We start from the raw sequence: 7,987 nt of genomic DNA, 5'->3' as shown, positions 1-7,987 counted from the left end.
TGGATTATACCTTCATCAAACATTTACAAGCACTAATCATTAGAGGTGGGAATCTTTACTAGCCTCACGATTCCAGTCAATTATAATTCATCCATTTATTGTGCATTAAGTTGCATCTTTTCCCTCAATGCCCTCTCAGAAATATGTAACCACACATAGCTGCTATTTCTCTCATAAGTACCAGCACTCAGATTAGTATGAGTGCTTGTATTTTAAATAGTGCTTTCAAAATGCCAACAACTACCTTTAGTATGAAAATCTGCATCTTTTCAGCACCAGTGTTTCTGACACAGCACAATTCTGTATATACCATATGTAACATAGAAGCAAGCTCCCTCAGAAAACAACAGATCATTTTACTCAATAAATTTTACTCATGACGATGGAAAGAAAATTTGAAAGTGCCTCCCTGTTTCTTGGCTAATTAGCCAGGCCAGTTACAGACACAAGGAGAGGATGAAAAAGACTGATGTGGTTTCTTTTATTACTTATGGAAGCACTACACCAAAGTATTTAATATTTGAGGGACCAGTCTATAGTCTTATCTCAAGTGTGCCCAGATTTCTGCTTTAAAAACACCCTCTGTCTTCATGCACCATATCAACAAACATATCACAGTAATATTAATAAAAATAATTCTATCCAACATTAATGCTACATAAAACTCTTGGTGCTGCATGAGTGACAGCATTTTGCAGCAGCTTGCAGTTATTTTTAGTGTTTTTTTTAATCTCTTAGTAACCTTTAAGTCTTTTGTAACCCACATGGTTTCCATATTATTTTTCCCCTCCGTATTACTTTGCCCCGTTATTTCCTCTTGCATCATCTGTTGGCGCAGCAGCATCAGAGCCAGGGACCTAAAAAGACTCAACAACCTGATAAGGAAGGCTGGTTCTGTTCTGGGGACGACTGTGGAACCTCTGGAGACAATAATGCAAAGAAGGATTTTGCATAAAATCAAGAGAATTATGGACAACCCTGAACATCCTCTCCATGAGACTGTTATCAGAAAACAGAGTCTCTTCAGTCAAAGGCTTCTTCAGTTTGGATGCAAAACGGACCGCTGCAGGAAATCATTCCTGCCCACAGCCATCAGCATCTATAATAACTCCTTGATTTAATTGAGCTACATCAACATTTAATTTCCCTCTGGGATAAATAAAGTATTTTTGAATTGAATTTGAATTGAATTTGAATTGAATTTGAATTGAATTTGAATTGAATTTTGAATTGAATTGAATTGTCTCTGCGCTGCTTTTACTCTGAGCCAATCATCGCGGTCCGTGCTCACATGTTTGTCATTGGTCAATGTGGCCAATCAGGCACAGTCTTAAGGTGTTGCCACAGGTGTTGTCAGGTAAGGCCACGAGTGCGCAGCTGCCCACCCAACATGGTTTGATCCTTGAATAGTGGATACTTGAGCATCCCGCAGAAGAAAGTGGAGGAGACCACCGACGTTTGTTTGGAATCAGGTGTTTCGGTCGATTAGATAGACTGAGGTGAGTTGGGCGAGGAGTAAGAGGAATGGCGTCTTTGAGTCCTGGAGAGGAGGAAATGGAAAGTGCATCTGAAAGAGAAGGAGGATGGAATGAAGTAAGGAAAAAGACATCAAGAAAGAAGATAGATATGTCAAGTGACAGTCTCAGTGAATCTGATTCACAGAATGAAATGAAGAGAACAAAGAAAAGGATTGAGAAGGAAGAGTGGAAAGTGATTTTGGAGTTTGGTGAGCAATCCGCAGCTAAGCTACATCCAGTGGCCCTGACTAAAGCGATTCACAAAGAAATTGGAGCGATAAAGCAAGCAAGATTTCTGAGCAAAGGACGGATGTTGGTAGAAATGATAAATGCAAAACAACAGGAAAAGTTACTGAAAATGAAGACCTTGAATGAAGTTCAAATTAAATGCCATGTCCCTGGGGCAAATTGGAAAATACTTGGAGTTATAAGTGGAGTTCCGGTAGAAATCAGCATTGAAGATCTAAAGAAAGAAATTAAAGGGGGAAAGGTGTCTGTAGTTAAGCGTCTTCCTACTAGGTATCAGGGCAAGATAGTGGATAGTTTGTCTGTTCTTCTTCAGTTTGAAAAAACAATCCAACAGAAAGTAATGATAGGTTGCATGAGCTTTCAAGTAAGAGAATTCATCCCTAAACCTCTGCGGTGCTTTAAATGCCAAAGGTTTGGGCATGTGGCAGATAAGTGCAAAGCAACTAAGCCCAGGTGTCCAACATGTGCAGGGGAACATGAATATGGTAGGTGTGATGCAGGGGCGAAGGTGAAATGTTGTAACTGTGGTGGGGAACATAGTGCTGCATATCAGGGCTGTGAAGTGCAGAAAAAGGCTAAGGAGGTACAGAGATACAAAGTGAAAAATAAAGTCTCATATGCTGAAGCAACAGAAAAGGTATCATTAAACATAGCTAGAAAATCCCAAGTAGCAGCAAGTATATTCTCGTCAAAAGATTTTCCCAAACTCCCACAGGCAAAGGAAAGCCCCACAAAGTGTTCACATAAGTGTGTGATAGGAGAGGATGCATTGATTGTTAATAAGTACAAATTTGTGGCCTTTATTGGAAAAGTGGTGAATGTTGCTTTACAGCAAACAAAAAAGAGGTCAAGACTGAAAACAATAGTGGAAGCAGCAGGTGAATTTTTGGGGATAAAGGATATAACCGTTGAAATGATACATGATATGCTAGCCACCAATAATGATGAGTCACAGATAGGTGAGTAGATTAATGGTTTTTCTCATTCTGCAATGGAATGCTAGAAGCCTTATTGCAAATGGACAAGAATTCAAGTACAGCCAATGCGAGTGGTCATTTGCTCTGACTCCAGCGCAGCTTTGGAGAGTATAAACAACTTCTCTTCAGAATGTCGGCAGGATATTTTACAGGAAATTTTACACATCATGTTTAGGCTACTTCATTTGGGAATTATTGTTCAATTTGTGTGGGTTCCAGCGCATGTGGGAATTAGAGGGAATGAGATAGTGGATCAAATGGCAAAATGTGGCTTGAAAGAGAATCAGATTGATATAATGGTACCCATCAGTAGAGCAGAAATCAAATCGGTTACAAAAGCTGTCATCAAGCAACAATGGCAAAAGGGGTGGGACAGTAACACTAAAGGAAGACATTTACACCAGATACAAAGGGAAGTAGGAACGGAAAGCACTTGGGGGAGTAGTAGAGGAGAACAGAGCATTAATAGCAGGATAAAATTAGGACACACTGGGTTAAATTCAACAATGCATCTGATTGGAAAACATCCAACTGGCAAGTGCAATGGTTGCCAACAACAAGAGACAATACATCATGTATTTTTTAGCTGCCCGGAATATACAAGGCAAAGACTCATGCTGAAAACTGCACTGGAACACTTTAGCATCAAGGACATGGACTTCAAGGCAATATATGAAAGTAAATCCAGAAAAGAAGTAAACAAGCTGATCTTCACGTTCCTCAAAAACACTGGTCTGAGGACAAGGATTTAAGGTGAACATCAAATAAAACAACAGTAGGTGGCGATATATGCTCCAAGGGGATGCGATTCGCCATTAAAGAAAAAGAAGAAGAAGTTGTCAGGTAAGAGCAGTGGGGAAGCCAAACGAGAGCAGGTTGCAGGTCAGTTCACTATTTGCGCTGCTTAAACACTTTTACTGGCTGCTGGTTGCTTGATCTCAACTCGTTCACATTTTAGGAGTCCCCTGTATTAGCAGACAGCAGAAAAGCCTTACGGGATCGCTTAAAGACGGAGCTGGTGAGTCTGAAGCGTTAGCATTAGCCGCTTCCATTCATTTGTATGGGCCCGGTTAGCCTCGTTCAGCTACCTGACTTGTCGGGTTCAACTACAATTTATGGTTACACCAAACCACTGATCGTGTCCACGTTTGTGTAGTATGTAATGCTGTATTGTATGTACATGTGTAATTGTTGTGTGGTGTTTATGAATGCTCTTAAGCACTTTAAATCTCACTTTGCACCTTCATGTATTTTAACTACAGCTAACAACCTTATGAACTTCTCTGATGTATTATAGTGCAACCCGTGCTATTTAGTATGAACTTGCGCACACTGATATTGAGACTGTACATTATGATTTATTAGGAACTCTGGGGCTTTGTCACAGGCCAGGTTCCAATGTTGATGGCGAGCTAAAGGAAGGCCTAGCCTAGAGACTCTGCATCATCCTCTCCTGCCGGGCTGGTAGGGGGCTCCTTGTGCCCAGACCCATAACTCTTGCCCCACACTCTACCTCGGGCCTTTGGCCAAAAGCACACAGCACTTTAACATCCAAGTCAAAACTCAGATGTGGGTTTTTATGGACTTTATGAACTGAACTGTGGGCTGTTGGGAGGGTATTTCTGTTTTTGTGTTGCAATGGACTTTGATATTTGCACTGCAAGTTTTAAACTGCAGTTGCATTGTGATTTCTATGAACTGTTACTTTGAATGGCCATTCACTTTAATTTATTATTACTCTACATACAAGCACTTTGTGGAAAAAAAATATATGGTACCAACAAAAAGCAAACTTCAGTCTCCTGTTCCTTCCTCCGAGAGTCGAATACTAGATCTCTGATACTAGCCTATACCTATATACTCTTCATACTATTTCCATTTTATTAGCATACCTGCTACACTTTTCTTTGCATGTTTTTGTTTAGTTTCTTCCCCATCTTCAAAATGGACCCAAGAACTGCTGTTCGAGGACCCTGCTTCTCATTTTTTTACTCTTACCGTTACTGCTTCCGGAGACACAGCGTGCACACCAGGGACCAGCTGTTAGAGCTCCACAACGCCATGGTGCGACCGCAAGACAGGCCTGATGTTCCCTGCAAACTCAGGAGACGGAGTGCAGTGCCGTGCCAGGAGGAGAAGATTGTGTCACACCGGTTTCTCATTTGCTCTGGTCAAGATGTCTTCTTAAAGGAGAACTCCGGGGCATTTGAAGCGCATTTCCATTGCTAGAGGTTGTCAAATACTGATAGTAGGACACAGACAGGTGCAAATCTGCGCTCCCTGTGTGGAGATAGCGCTGTTCGCTCAGCCTGTCATGCGAGGCTAATACGTGGTGGCTAGGGGCAAGCGCTAACCCTTCCACGTAAAACAACAACTTGCACACTGCAGAAACGTCACACCACTTTATAAACCATCCGACAATAAAGTCACAAGCCTTACCATCAAAACCATATGCATGGTTCTCACATTACTGGCATGGGGACGTTACAAAACAACTTTATAAACAGCATGTAACTCACCGGTTAGTTGTACGCTCGCGCATGTGAAAGCCCAAAAGAGTCAATGGACGATACTCCCATATACAAAACAATTATCTTCTCTAGAAAAACTGCGTTCAAGTATTTAAAACATTACAACAATACATGCCCAGTAATATTGTTGTAATGTTTTAAATACTTGAACGCAGTTTTTCTAGAGAAGATAATTGCTTTGTATTTGGGAGTATCGTCCATCGACTCACCTGTCTGTGTCCTATCAGTATTTGACAACCTCTAGCAATGGAAATGCGCTTCAAATGCCCCGGAGTTCTCCTTTGAGGATCTGCAGGAACAACCAGTCTTCGCCAGATTGTCTCCCTACAACAGTGGTAATTCGGCTGACTTCTGTGCTTCATGTTTAAAACCTTCCTTTATGTATTTACCCTGCATTCCTGTGTTACCTGCTCACATCACTCTGGATTCACGAGCTAAGGATCTAGCACTCTCCTGTGGATTTCAAGACACCTACCTGACCTGCTCGCCCAACCGATGACTCAGTACCACTGCACCACAGCCAGCAGCCTTCCCCCTCCACTCTGAAACACAACCTGGATTCAGTAAGGAGAAATCTACAATCTTTCCTGGATAAATCTCTCTCTGATCATCATTAAAGATCTTCCTCTCCTCTCAGAGTTTGCGGTCCCTCTGGAACCTCCCTCTGGTTCGCCACATCGCCTGCCTATAAACAAACCTTGTCTTTTACCCAATACTCCCAGTGTCAGCGTCTGCTCTTGGGTCCTTTTTGTGAGTGGGATTTATGTGGGATATTTGTGAAGTACTAGTGATGCTCCGATCAGCATTTTTTGGACCGATCACCAAAATCATGATCTGCCCGATTGCCGATCACTGCCGATCACGGAAGGAATCTGACATTTCATCTAGCAGAGAGTGCACCATTTATAGAAATTAAACCACCAGAGGTAGCTGGGGACATGTAGAACATGAATCTGGTGAAGTTTGCAGAAAACAATTGTTTTTTTTATTTTCTATTAATATTTTAATCTGCCCATATACACCATTCATTGGGTATGATTTCAACATCATACTATTAAACAATGATGCAGTGAAATGACTTGAAAATCACCACAGAGGTAGCTGGGGACATGTAGAACAAGAATCTGGTGGAGTCGGCAGAGAACATTTTGATTTGGTTCTCAATGAAGTTTTCAAATCTGACTATGCAGAAATTAGTTTGATTCTGAATATGCTTCAATAATTTTGTTCTATCATTTCGTTTTAATCATTAAAAAGAATGTAGTAAAAAAACAACCAAGTAATGACAGGTGTATGTATTCCAACAAATGAAAAATATAACTTCGATATAGATTTCTGAGTTTACGGGGTGCACTTGAATGCACCATAAATCGCTCACACGCTTTACCGTACGACGCGATGTAAACGGGCACTCGATTTTCAAGTGTAGCTAGCGCGACCGTGCCTCTCCGAAGCGCAGATGGCGTGACCGCAGTAAGTTTCACATCTTTGTGACACACTTTGAAGAAATTCCAGACAAGAGAGGTCATGTTGTTGAGATGCACTGTAGAGGTTTTGCCTGTTCGGTTCTGTACACACGTCACGTACCACATTAGAAAGTGGTCGCTAGTAATTTACGTCAAAAAAAAAAAAAAAGCTAGTAATTTACGTCACGTGATCGGTTTTTTTGATCGGCATATTTTTCCAATCGCCGATCAGGCTATTTTGGGCATTATCGGCCGATCATGATCGGCAGCCGATCGATCGGAGCATCACTATGAAGTACCTTAATAATAATTCAACATCAGCCTCTGTTTGTCCTTGAACAGTTTCCTCGCATCAGCTTCAGGAAGCTCTTGCAGAAAGGCAGGCCATGAAAGAGGAAAAAATGTTTTTGTTCACCTGTGCCTCTTGGCGATTTTCAGCCAGTCTTTGCAAAAGGGATGCTTCGAATGGATCTGACTTGCTTTCTCTTCTTTCTAGCATTTTATGGTGTCGCAGTGGGCTAGAAGTAGGAAGATTTGCCACATCAAAAGAAGATGATGATGTTGATGAAGAGGGGTCAATGGTGTAAGGGGTCATCGTTGCTGTCTCCTCGCCATGATCTCCATCATTTCGTGGCTAGAACAAAGAAGCAACATGCAAAGGGTTAGCAGTGTGAACAAGCTCAGCATATCAAACACCCAGCTAGTTTGCCAAATAATGTTAATGTTAAAATAAAAACTCTCCATATCATTATTTGGGTAGTTGGTCGCTGTTGTACGGTGCTATATGAAGGCCTTCAGCCATCCCAGATGCCAAAGAATTGGTGGATTATTCACCCCATTGGCAAATCGCCACTCTGTTTGCTACTAGATTAGTTGGAGGCTTGAACAAATTGGTCCCGCACAGACCTCCGTTTATCCTTTGCTATCTTTAGACTCCAACCCAATTCCCACTCAATCTCCTCCCAACTGTTCTTTAGGACTTCTTTCTCCCTGTGCCCATCCACAGACCGTGCAGATGCACCAAAATGCGCACAAAATGGTTCCGTCTGTATGCGTATTTGACGTTGAGCATAAATGAGCCATAAGTTTGAGAAGGGCATGTATCACAAGTCTTTTCTTCTGGCTGCAGTCAGACTGTACAATCAGCTCTGCTTCCAGTAGGCCCCACAACTAAACTCGAACACATTCACTGACTGCACTTTACAGAGTTACATAATGTTTATATTTATCATATTTACTGTGTATAC

The 7,987-nt window shown here is 41.6% G+C and overlaps 1 long non-coding RNA gene across 1 annotated transcript; it reads left to right on the top strand.

The window, feature by feature from the left end:
* The first annotated feature begins 3,584 nt into the window (after positions 1–3,584).
* Positions 3,585–4,600, top strand: LOC142368076 (uncharacterized). Its single transcript, XR_012767247.1, has 3 exons — positions 3,585–3,625; positions 3,702–3,761; positions 4,109–4,600. It is a non-coding gene; the product is annotated as an uncharacterized LOC142368076 (long non-coding RNA).
* The last annotated feature ends 3,387 nt before the right edge of the window (positions 4,601–7,987 follow it).

Source organism: Odontesthes bonariensis, chromosome 18 (assembly GCF_027942865.1).
Source record: "Odontesthes bonariensis isolate fOdoBon6 chromosome 18, fOdoBon6.hap1, whole genome shotgun sequence".
NCBI classification, from domain to species: domain Eukaryota; kingdom Metazoa; phylum Chordata; class Actinopteri; order Atheriniformes; family Atherinopsidae; genus Odontesthes; species Odontesthes bonariensis.
This window is presented reverse-complemented; position numbering and strand designations above follow the sequence as displayed.